General features: G+C 47.9%; 1 protein-coding gene across 1 annotated transcript in view; it reads right to left on the bottom strand.

Annotated features, from left to right (window-relative positions):
* Positions 1-12,577, bottom strand: part of KCTD20 (potassium channel tetramerization domain containing 20) — a 32,363-nt gene extending 19,786 nt beyond the window's left edge. Inside the window, exon 1 of the mRNA XM_054087705.1 lies at positions 12,508-12,577. The gene's annotated coding sequence lies outside the window, so the exon portion shown is untranslated. The remainder of the gene's footprint in view (positions 1-12,507) is intronic.
* Between the last annotated feature and the right edge of the window lie 367 nt (positions 12,578-12,944).

Here is a 12,944-nt window from a genome sequence, read left to right on the forward strand (position 1 = left end):
TACCATTTAAGTATAGCACCGCCCTAATGCAGTAACTTCTCCGCAGCTTTACAATTCCCAGTAAAGAGAAGTCGTTTCCCCGTTGCTCATCCAATCCCAGGTACCACACATGACCAGACCGGTGTCACTTCAGTATCTCGCACAGCACACTCAAACCTGCTTAAAATGCAGCATTTAGCACTGCTCCTCAGGTCCGATGGCAAAGCTGCACAGAAATGCGTTTTGTTGCTATCAAAGACATTCACTGAGGTCTTTCGGAGAGCATCACATCGTACAGCCCTGCGAGGAGAGGACTGGCTGCATCAGGCTGGTGGCTGCAAATAGTGACCCAGCACTGAGTCACAGCAACCTTCTCCCAGCGCCCAGAACCACACGGCAGCCACAACTCAGCCTTCCACACCAGGGAAGCCGCACACTGGTTAATGAAATGCTATTAAATTTGAGAGTAAATATTCCAGCCTTGAAAAATCAGTTTATCTGTGCTACTGTCTGGAGGAGCTCAGTGCTTGCTGCTCGACCTGAACAAGCTCCGATCTACCCATACACCATTAACCCTGTTTCAGGACCCAAGGAGGGCTGGCAGAGGGAAATGCGAACGGGAAGAGGGCTCAGCGCAGCCAGCCAGCTCCTCCACCTGCAGCACAGAGCTCTGGGCCAGGCACTGCTGTCACCCATTAAAGGTTCAGCCACAGTTTGGTCTAGTGTGAAAATCACGGAATCACTAGGTTGTAAAAGACTTCTTAGGTCATCGAGTCCAACCATTCCTATCTGCCACTAAACCGTGTCTCTGAGCACCTCATCTACCCTTCTTTTAAATACCCCAAGGGATGGTGACCCCACCCCCTCCCTGGGCAGCCTCTGCCAGTGCCCGATGACCCTTTCTGTGAAAAATTTTTTTCTGACATCTAGTGTGAACCTCCCCTGCTTGAGGCCATTCCCCCTTGTCCTGTCCCCTGTCACTGGGGAGAAGAGCCCAGCTCCCTCCTCTCCACAACCTCCTTTCAGGTAGTTGTAGAGAGCAATAAGGTCTCCCCTCAGCCTCCTCTTCTCAAGGCTCTCTCAGCCGCTCCTCGTCAGTCTTGTTCTCCAGCCCCTCACCAGCTTCGTTGCTCTTCTCTGGACACACTCCAGAGCCTCAACATCCTTCTTGGAGTGAGGAGAACAAGGCTTGGCAAAACTCATGTGTCAACACAGGAGATCTTTGCGTAACTTTATTAGGAGACAGGCTGGCATGGGTGGCTATCAGCGAACCCATATCTCCCCACGACAGCCAGCAGGACAAGTCACTGGAAGCCAGTGCAGATAAAGCCGCTGCAGCTCCAGCTGCTCCGTGCGGGCGCAGGGCCGAGACCCTCCCTGCACACGGAGGCACACGCACAGCGCAGGCTATCAGCAGTGTGTGCAGAAACAAGGAAGCTCTCTGCATCGGCAAGTTGTTTAATTCACATTAAGATACAGATGATAACAAAAAGCAAACCAAACACACGGCCTGCCGTCTCGAGTGCCACTGCATCGGTAAACACAAGTAATGCTAAAGTGATCCAAAATAAACAGAAGAGTTTTATTTAGCACAATTAGTACTCTTCAGGAAAGCACATCTTGATTTATTTTTATGGAGGCAAGCGCAGGGGCTAAAATTTCAGCTGGGTAAAGGCAACCATTTGCACTCTGTTGATTTATGTCAGCAGAGAATTCGATACTGTGTTTTCAAGAATGGAAAAACATCTTGCTCAAGAGTACAAAATAACCAAGGTTTATGCTGGTGCCCTGGCAGGACACCTCTTGTTTACATGTCTGGATACATATTTCACATGTCAAGCATAGTTATAACACTTTCTAAGAATACTCCGTTACATTCTTTCTCATGTGCATAATAATTCTTTTGTGAAAGTATTTGGCTAGCGTCATATTCCAGCAAAATTAGCCAGGAACTGTAGCTGTATTGTGTGGAAGTTTAAGAAAGGGAAAATACCACTAAAGAAAAAACAAAGTTGAAAAAGCAGAGACGAGGCCTATTTCAACAGACATAATGAGGTGTTCGTGCAAAGAAGGTGCCCATTTGGGCACTGAATAAGGTAACTCTTGAAAGTGGAAAGTTCTAAAATTGAACTGTATTCCAGAAGAGTCCAATCCAGACAACTTTTAATTTGATGGGTAAGCAACCTACTGATTTGTCGTTCAGCCTAGAGAAAAGGCGGCTCTGGGGAGAACTTAGAGCAGCTTCCAGTACTAAAAGAGGCTCCAGGAAAGCTGGGGAGGGGCTTTTTCCAAGGGCCTGGAGTGATAGGATGAGGGGAATGGCTTTAGACTGAAAGGGGGAAGATTTAGATTAGACATTAGGAAGAAATTCTTCATAATGAGGGTGGGGAGGCCCTGGCCCAGGCTGCCCCGAGCAGTGGTGGCTGCCCCATCTCTGGAGGGGTTCAAGGCCAGGCTGGAGCCCCTGATCCAGTGGGAGGTGTCCCTGCCCATGACAGGGGTTGGAACTGGATGGGCTTTGAGGTCCCTTCCAACGGAAATCATTCTATGATTATAGCCAGAACTGCAGCTGGTTCGGTGTTTATCTCAAAGGCAACAAACAAAAGCAAAGCTAGGATTCTTAAAAATCTATTAATTTTAAAGAAACTGTCTTCCAAGTCTGTCCTTGTGAGGAACATCCAACTCCTCTGCTGAGTAATACAAGAGATTCACAAATAAATCAGCATATTCCAGCAGCAAAGCTCATGCGTGATTTTAATGAACCCTTAACGAGAGGGTAGACAGGTCTTGCTGTGGAGCCTGCTAATTAACAGGTCTACTAATGCACAAAGAAGCTCTCTCTAACCCGAGGATTTCAACTCAACCCTGGTCAGATGCAAGCAAAACCGTGACACTTTAGAGCTCTTAACATGGATGGCATGAAATGAGTTTGCTATTTTCAATCTGGCTGCCAAACAAGACACTCACAAGAAACCACCATCGCTAACAGAACCTTCTGGTGATAAACCCAGCACAAAACTCACATGGGCAGATGTCCCAGCACACTTGACACCAGAGGCTGTGTAAGCCTCGTGAGGCTGCATCTGCGGTGAGTGGCCAGGCAGCCTGAGGGTGCCTGCATCCCCACCATCAGGGCTCCAGCAGCAATGAGACCAAGTAAAGCCCTTCTGTCTCAGGGCTGTCAATACGACCGATCTGAGCCCACAGGGGGCTTTGTTTTGAATTGTTATTTTTAATTCAGCTGTGACAGCCTCCTAATTAAAGATAGCACCAAATGTCTGCAACACACAGGGGGAGAGACTGGGGAAGAGTCTATTTTCTGCACTCATAACAGTTCTATCTTCCAGAAATACAATAATTCCAATCCACAAGTGGTGAAATAGCATTTCCCTTACTTGTCCATGCCACCTATAAATGGTCTTGGAATGACTTTACAGCACAACGCAAAGACAGACAGACATGCCACAGTCAGGGCATATTGACTGATTTTCTAAAAACAACTAAGAGTTTCACAAACAGCTTTTAAAAAGCCACACTCACCCCAGGATCTCGGCACAGAACACTTTGTAACAGGGACGTTTGACAGACAGGGTACCGTTTAAGTATAGCACCGCCCTAATGCAGTAACTTCTCCACAGCTTTACAATTCCCAGTAAAGAGAAGTCGTTTCCCCCTTGCTCATCCAATCCCAGGTACCACACACAACCAGACCGGTGTCACTTCAGTATCTCGCACAGCACACTCAAACCTGCTTAAAATGCAGCATTTAGCACTGCTCCTCAGGTCCAATGGCAAAGCTGCACAGAAATGCGTTTTGTTGCTATCAAAGACATTCACTGAGGTCTTTCGGAGAGCGTCACATTGTACAGCCCTGTGAAGAGAGGACTGGCTGCATCAGGCTGGTGGCTGCAAGTAGTGACCCAGCACTGAGTCACAGCAACCTTCTCCCAGTGCCCAGAACCACACGGCAGCCACAGACTCACCCGCACTTCTGGCAATGGACAGGCTGCGGCATTGAGGGGGCAAACACATCCTGAGGCCCCAGTACAGAGTCTGGAATGGGAACTGTTCAGGCACTGGTCAGTAGAAAGCTCCTCTCCCACATGCTGCAGACACGCCCAAGAAATGCCCATCAATATTTTTCTCCATTAGTGCAGGATCCCAATCGATGGCTTTCAATCCTACTCAAAAAGGTTTTAAATTGCTGTGCAGTACAATCTAATCCAGAGATGAGCAGCACTAAGGGTGAAAGCTCAAACCTCTCTAGTCCAAAATGACTCAATCATTAGCTAATTCATATATCACAAGAACAGATCTCAGAAGCTCCAGATATGAGTAAAAACTTGAGCTTTTGAGGCACTTCCATTGTCAAATTGAACCATTTCATAAATATGGATGGATCACCTGATTTGAAGATCACTGAACAATCTTATGATTTTTGATATTTGGCTTCTCTGAAATGAAAAAAGACAAAGTAGATCCTTCAGAAAACAGCCTGAAGAAGATAAAAGATTGTGCTCATACATATTAGAGAAACTCCATGGATGCAACAAATCAAACGTAATAGAAATCGGCACTTACTGTAATGTAAACCACCTCTATTTCTTTTCTATTCTATTCCCTAGTTACTTCCTAAGCAAAGTTCCAAGAAAGGGCAAACATTTTGAATATCTCCAAAGATCCCCCCCCAATACAAGCAGCAAAATCTTTTTCTAAACACCATATTTGTAAAAATGGCCGTTGCTATTGGAAATCTCCCTCTCCGGAGTCTGTATCAGTCACCAACACCTGAGGCTTCTCAAAAGGCATGAGACTACCACAGGTTTGCAAGTGCCTGTCAGAACATTTAAGTCAATGGATCAGGGAACTCATTCATAACTAACAACTGCAGCCGCAGATAACATTCCAGGCAGACGTAACCATTTCCCTGGCTAAAGATTATGCAATGCCATCGTTTTTAATCCACTCACCCAGAGGAAGAAGAAATTAGGCAGCTTTCACAAATGCTAAAGCTTTCTTGTTCTGTTCTCCTTCATTAATTGTTGAGTTATGTCAAACTATCAGAAGAGAGGAACCACACGTGAACTGGGAGAACTGTAAAATCCACCCAGCTCGCTTCCAGCCCTACCAGAACCTGTTATGGAACACAAGGCCTGGGAACAGCTTCTCTCTTCCTGCCTTGTCCCTACTCATCCCTCTTGTGGACATTTCACCCCAGTTTCTCCAAGCTCTCAGAACACCCCAAGGGAGAACTGCAGTCACTGAAGTTCTGAAACAGGTATCACTTCGAGAAAAACAATGTCAATTATTATTAAACTCAGAAAATCACTGAAGTTAGAGCACCCGTCTCCTCAGGACAACTACCAGGATATCCTATGGCATCACGTGGCTCTCCGATTAATGTCGAGAAGCATTCCTAGCTGGTGCCCCAGCAATGAGCCACGGGGCTGAGCTCCAACAGACCCAGCTACACTTTTTATATCTAGAATTATATTTATTGAGGAAACCCTTCTTTTATTATCATAGAATCATTCAGGTTGGAAAAGACCTCTAAGCTCATCCAATCCAACTGTCAGCTGAACCCCACCGGGCCAACTAAACCATGTCCCCAGGTGCCACAGCCACAAGTCTTCTAAATCTTCCCAGGGATGGGGACTCCCACGCTATCCTGGGCAGCCTCTGCCAATGTTTAACAACCCTTTCAATTACGAATTATTTCCTAACATCCAGTCTAAACCTCCCCTGGCATAACTTGCGGCTATTTCCTCTCATCCTGTCGCTTGTGACTTGAGAGAAGAGCCCAGCACCCACCTGGCCTTAACCTCCTTTCTGGGAGCTGCAGAGAGCGATGAGGTCTCCCCTCAGCCTCCTCTTCTCTGCACAAAACAGCCCCAGATTCTTCAGCCGCTCCCAGAACTCCGTGGCTCCAGACCCTTCCCCAGCTCCACTCCCCTTCTCTGGACGTGCTCCAGCCCCTCAAGATCTTCCTTGGAGTGAGGGGCCCAGGATTTGAGGAGCATCCTCACCAGCACCAAGTCCAGGGGGACAAACCCTTCCTGGCTCCTGCTGGCCACACTGTGGCTGATCCAAGCCGGGATGCTGTTGGCCTCCTTGGCCACCTGGGCCACCTCTGGCTCATGTTCAGCCAGCAATATTAAATAAAATAAATAAAATATTAAATATGGCCTCACCGTTTCTGCCTGCCTAATCTGTTTTTCAAAGCTACGTCAACTTCACCAAGTACTACACACCGTTTCTTATTGCTGTCACAAGAGCACGCTGCCACCAGACTGGCACGTTCTCACTCTGCTCCGCTGTGACAAGCGTGAGGCACGAGGTTCAGTTCTGCTACATTTACGGCTACCGAGTTCTATTTCCTTCTGAAAGCTCTGATTCAACAGATCAAACTACCACATCCCAACATACGGCTAAGGGATGTAGCGCTATTTTATGAGAGCTGGTTGGTTGTTGCATTCATTTCCCCATTTTCGTTAATACACGCTTTTACCACTAAAAGTATGATGAATAAATTTTAATCCATATTATTCATCCACAAAGGACAAAGGCAGACCTGATATGCACAGCTGTGCTCTCACTTCTCTGTTTTTACCCAACTTCCTTAGCATCTTTTTATTTGGCTTCTTCTGGCAGTATTTTACTCTTAAATTGCAAGCCAGTTCTCTAGTCACTCTGACAGTGGGATACAAATGTCCTGTTCCAATTTAGAGTTCACAAGGATGTTACTATACTTGCACATTCAGTAGCAAAATCGACGCAATGACTGAACATTCTCACACTTGGGAGCAATCTGTGGATTCACACCATTTTTAATAGCTGAAGATAACACATTTGTGGTAGTTGTGAGGATAAGCCAGAGAAAAACCCAATCCCAGTCACTGCAGACGAAATTACTGAATGCTGAACTTCAGTGGCTACAGCCTATGGTCAACGCCTCTTCGAAGCCATTGATTTTGCTTCTCATTTTCAGGCCTGCTCTCATGAAATGGCTGCCCTTCAAAAGTCCGAGCCCTTTTCTGTGCTGATAGTGGAGCCAAAAACCACACAGTCCGTGCTTACATCAGAGGACATATCACTACTGTAAATTTGAACTTGAACAAGAGACAAGGGGAGAACGGCCACAAAAGCTGCCAAAATGAGTCCCAAGGAAGGTAAGGCTTGTGTTACTCACAGCATCTGTAATTATTTCTCTGTATAAGTCTCCTGAAACACGCCCATCTGAAACCCCACTTTGCTTTGCCTTTGTGGTTCTGCTACAATACAACCCAGCCTAGCTCAGTCACCAGCCTGCTGCAAAGGAACTCCAGTCCCCAGTGCCGTGGGTACCGCATCAAGTCTTGATAAAAACCCTTACCCACTACTTCCAGACCTGAGACCGCAAGAAACATTCCTTGCCTCTAGCCTCCTGCTATGGGAGGGCGTCCTGCCCTTCTCTGGGAACTTGGACACGCGTTGACCCTCAAAACCACGGCTCTCCTCCCACCACACATGGACACATCTCAAGGCTCCACCTTCGCTGTGAGCCGCCCGGAGCCTCCCTGAGGAACATGTGGTAGCAATATCAGGATGTCGGACTCCGTGGCAGAGATCAGCCAAAAGTCACTCTCATCTCCAAGATCTGCAGTGGTGAAATTCACTCTGCTGATCTGTCTTCCTCTGTGCTGCAGGCTGGATGGAGGCCTTCCCTTAGGTCCTCCTCATGGAGCATACTCAAGAAGTGCTTGCCTTCCCTTTCCCCAGGATAAAGGAAGGCTGCATAGCGCACACTTAAGTGACCCCTGTTTACCCTGGAGCACGGGAACTGGATTCATCCCACCTGAGCTGCCTAGATTACAAGTCTCTGCTTCTCTATATAGATACCAGTAAGAACAAGCACTGGAAAGCAATATAGTTCCTCAAAACGCAGATGGAATCAGTCTGGGTTACAGAACAGAGCTGAAATTTGGGTACTTTCAAAACTGGGAAGATGTTTAGTAAATAATTCCCATGGTAAGGCCTTCTAAAAGCCAGGGACCCAAAACTGTTCTAACTTTGACAAACGGTAGTGCCAGTTGTCATGATGGAATCAGAGGGGATGTTGGGTTCACAAGCTTGAAATCAGAGGGGCTTTCAGCTACAGCCTAGCCAGCCCCCTAAGCAGTTATTGCAATCATGTTGTTTCTAAAGATGACGTTCCTTTTATCAATTTGGTAATTTCTGAACTCATCGTTAACTCTGGTTATGCTATTTAGGAATAAGGTGGAAGAAAACATGGTGGTGGCTCCCCATCCCTTTATATTTTCCCACAGAAAAGTATTTATTATGCTTCTTTTCCAGATAAGCGTTAAATCAGCCAGTAACGAACTGATCCTCTGGCTAAATTTACTTTCTATTAAGTAATTTGTGTAAAAATCAGGACATCTTTTAGATGGCTGAAGCGGCCTTTATCAGCAGGCACCCATTCAGCATTTTTCCTGTAAAGAAAGAGCTCATTATCCATGCTCTGCTCTGGGATCTTTAAGCAGAATGCAGCAGTCCCACAGTCTGTGCCCAAGCTAAAGTTCTAGAGAGGCTTGCTTTACATTTATTTAAAGAAGATTTTACTTTCTAGTAGAAGGAAGAGTTTCCAACACCAGTTTTGGCAAGAATACCTAACTAAGAGCGCACATGGACGCACTATTTCAGGTAGCTCTGCAAGCTGCCTTTCACAAGTTATTTGGCTGCTGAGTCAGCCTGTCACCATGCAGTGACTTTTGTAACAGGACTGCAACTTCGTGATGCAATTACTAATACAACATCACAGCTACCTGCTGCTTGCAAATAGCCCTTTATGATCACAACTTTTGGCACCGGAGACAGAGATGCTGTTAATTGCTAGTCAGCACTGAAGTCTTACAGCAAAATTATTACAAAGGGTGAAGTATTATTTACCTTTCTCTACACCCAAATTTTCTACTTATTGTTTTTCAGGAGTTTAAAGCGGAGTTAATAGCATTGCTTTTAAATAATATTATACTCTGCTTCCTTTGACAATGCTGCCACACTGTGAGCTAAATAATCAGCTGCCCATCATGGGCACGTGTTACAAAACCTCTTGGATTCTGGGAAGGCAAGGGTGAACATGCCCAGATGTAAAGGCACTGCAAAGAGACTGAGTCAAAATTGGATTTATGATCAAACCAGCTAAAGGGGGAGGTTTTCTCAATTCTGATGGTTAAAAATATTTTAGGGAAGGGAAAAAGATTACAGTGGTGTACATCTTGGGTAAGGCTACCTCTGGAGCACAGAAGAATAAAGTAATTGGAGTACTGTGTCCAGTTCTGGAATCCCCAATATAAGAAGGATATGGAACTGTTGGAACAAGTCCAGAGGAGGATATGAAGATGATCCCAGGGCTGGAGCATCTCTGCACTGGGGACAGGCTGAGAGACTTGGGGTTGTTCAGCCTGGAGAAGGCTCTGAGGAGACCTTAGAGCAGCTTCCAGTACTGAAAGAGGCTCCAGGAAAGCTGGGAAGGGACTTTTTACAAGGGCCCGGAGTGATAGGATGAGGGGGAATGGCTTTAAATTGGAAGGGGGAAGATATAGATTAGACATTGGGAAGAAATTCTTCATAATGAGGGTGGGGAGGCCCTGGCCCAGGTTGCCCAGAGCAGTGGTGGCTTCTCCATGCCTGGAGGTGTTCAAGGCCAGGTTGGATGGGGCTTGGAGCCCCTGATCCAGTGGGAGGTGTCCCTGCCCATGGCAGGGGGTGGAACTGGATGGGTGTTGAGGTCCCTTCCAACCCAATCCATTCTGTGATTTTATGAATTTTATTCTGGACGCATCCAGCAAACCTGGCCACATTCATATGGATATATTTCTGTTCACACAATTGCAATCAATGACGAGGTGTTGTATTTTTAAGGCTCTGGAATTACTACCTTACTTTCCATGCAAAGAGCTATCACAGATCCTTTCCAGAAAACAACCCCATGACAAAACCCAAACTACCCCACCACCTTCTCTGCCTGTAGGGAAATCTATATCAAACAGCTCAAATGTGTTCACTAAAACTGTTGACAAGTGTATAAATAAGCATTTTGGTCCTTTCGACTACAACTCCTTCTGGGTAGGCACCTGCACTTTGACTGGGCCCAACTTTATACAGAATAATTACAAAACAGAAAGGTCCCCGAAAATAAAACTATACGATCAAAACCCACCAAAAAGGTCACTCTTTTTAAGCACAAATCAAACAGAAAACTCATCCTCTTCAACACTAGCAGCAAAAGACAGTACTGAAAAAGACCAAAAAGTCCTTCATGCACTGCAAATAAACCTACATTGAAACAAGCACCAATTTAGAAAGTTCAGCGCACACTTATTTCCATGCAAGCATAACTGACTTCAACCTGTTCCTAATTGCTTTAAGATAAGATGGTATAAGTCTGGACACAGCCTCCTGCACAGGTTTCCCCAGGGATTAGTCTACATAAACTGCTCCATTTCAATCATAAGATCAGGCCATTGAAGCCCCTATAATGTGGTTGTTATTATAGAAAATAAAAAGAATGGTGCCAGCAGGGGCAATTGTGGTACAAGCTGCTTTGCAAAAAAGCTTTCCTTTTCAGTGACATAAGGGCGTACAAGCTGTAAACAGCACCAGTCTATTATTTCAGTAAAAGGCGATTGTCTTCCTAAATAAAATTGCTCAACTGTGGTGAAGGCATGTGCCCATCCAGTCTCAAGAATAACAACTCCTTACAAAATGTTTTGCTTCCCAACTATATCACAGGTTTTGAGCCAAATATTTTGCTGTTTTTATGCCTACATCCCTGAAAACGCTTCTAGAAACTGAGGCAGGAGTATTTACAACCCTTGAACCCAGGTGATTCTCAGCAGAGCTGCCTGGGTACTGCAGCGAACAATGAGTCACCTGAAACAGGAGAACCGTGCCTCTCTGTTGATCCCCCAGACACAATCTCCTCCCAATCGAGAGACTTCGTGACTGCTGTTAATGCCCGCAAGAAGGATTGCAACTTTGTGGTGAGGATAAGGCAGGCAGGGGGAGCACAGCTGAATTTTCTGCCTTAAAGCCATGACCTACTGCTCCAACAGGATTCAGGTTTGCAGGAAACCTGGCAAAGTAATTCAAACCCCGCTCCCTACAGAGGTGCGCTCACAGCAGCTCAGGTTTATGCCCAAGCATTATTTTTCCCCCTTCCCTGAAAAGCCTAAGGTCACTGAAAAGGCCATAAAGAGAACAAGATCAGAGAGGGGACAGTCACCACACAAAAAGGTGCCTACAAGCAGAGGCAGGCTCTCTACTCACCTACTACATCCATTTGGATAGGTGCACACCCCCTTCTAAGCCCCAGGAAGCCTGGGGGTGCCCATAAGCCCCCCCAGGTCCTCACAAAGAGCCAGAGTGGGGCCCCCTAAGCCCTATGGAGGGCTGGGAAGGGTCTTAAGACCCCACAAAGCCTCACAGAGAGTTGGAGCTGCACCCCCAAGCCCCATAGTGGGCTGGGAGAATCCCTAAAGCCCCCCTAAGACTCATTCGGAGCCAGAGCAGGATCCCCAAACTCCAGAGACTGTTGGGAGAACCCCTAAATCTCCCCCCCCCAAGCACCAAGGAAGGCTGAGAAGACCCCTAAGCACATTCAAAGCCTCACAGAGAGCTGGAGCTGGACCCCCAAGCCACATAGAGGCCCGGGAAAATCCCTGAAGCCCCCCCCAAGCCTCACAGAAGGCTGATGGGGGACCCGCCCAAGTCCCATGGAGACGGTGGGCAGGCCCTTTAGGCCCTCTCAATCCTTACAGAGGACTGGGAAGGGCCTCAAGGCTTCCCCCCCATCCCAAGACTCACAAATGGCCAGAGCAGGGTACCCCAAGCCCCATGGAGGGCTGGGAGAACCCCTAAAGCCCCCCTAAGCCTCATAAAGAGCCAAGGCAGGGCCCTCTCAAGCCCCACGAAGGTCTGGAAAGTCCCCTGAGCACCCTCATAGAGAGCTAGATCTGGACCCCCAAACCCCATGGAGGGCTGGGAGAACCCCTAAAGCCCCGCTAAGAATCATAGGGAGCCAGAGTGGTACCCCCAAACTCCATGGAGGGCCGGGAGGGACCCTACACCCTCCCTAAGCCTCATAGAGGGCCAGGGCAGGGCCCCGCAAGCCCCATGGAGGGCCGAGAGGGCCTCTAAAGCCCTCCCAAGCCTCACAGAGGGCCAGGGCTGGGCACTCCAAACTCCACGGAGGGTTAGAATGTCCCCTAAGCACCCTCAAAGCCTCATAGGGAGCTGGAGCTGGACGCCCAAGCCCCATGAAGGGCTGGAAGGGCCCTCAAGCCCCTCCCAATCCTCACAGAAAGCCGGAGCGGGGCCTGCCAAGTCCCATGGAGGGCTGTGAGGGCCCCTAAGCACCCCAAAGCCTCACAGAGAGTCAGAGCAGGACCCTCGAACTCCATAGAGGGCTGAGAAGAGCCTTAAGTCCCCCCCAATCCTCTCAGAGGGCGGAGCGGGCCCCTATGCCCCCCCCCAGCCCTCACTCACCAAGTCCCCGCCGAGGCCGCTCCTTCCGGGGCGCGCGCGGGGGGCGGGGTCTTCCCAGTCCCCGCCCCTTTCCCCCCGCCCACGCCACATTCCCATTGGTCCTGACCCCAGGACACGCCCCTCCCCCGCGCTGGCCAATGGGGACAGCGGGAGGGGCGGGGCGCGTGTGGGGACCGGGCACGTGTCTGCGGCGGAGGTGCGGCGGTCAGTGATGGGGTCAGGTGTCCTTCCGCCGCTGTGGGCGGACTCGTTTGTGCGGGGAATGGTGGAATGCTAAAATCATACAATCATGGAATCATTGAACCTTAGAATCGTGGGACCATAGAACCGTAGAGTCACGGAATCATGGAAATCATAGAATCATAAAATCATAGAATCACCAGGTTGGAAAAGACCTCTTGGATCACAGAGTCCAACCATTCCCATCTGCCACTAAA

Source organism: Cuculus canorus, chromosome 24 (genome assembly GCF_017976375.1).
Source record: "Cuculus canorus isolate bCucCan1 chromosome 24, bCucCan1.pri, whole genome shotgun sequence".
NCBI classification, from domain to species: domain Eukaryota; kingdom Metazoa; phylum Chordata; class Aves; order Cuculiformes; family Cuculidae; genus Cuculus; species Cuculus canorus.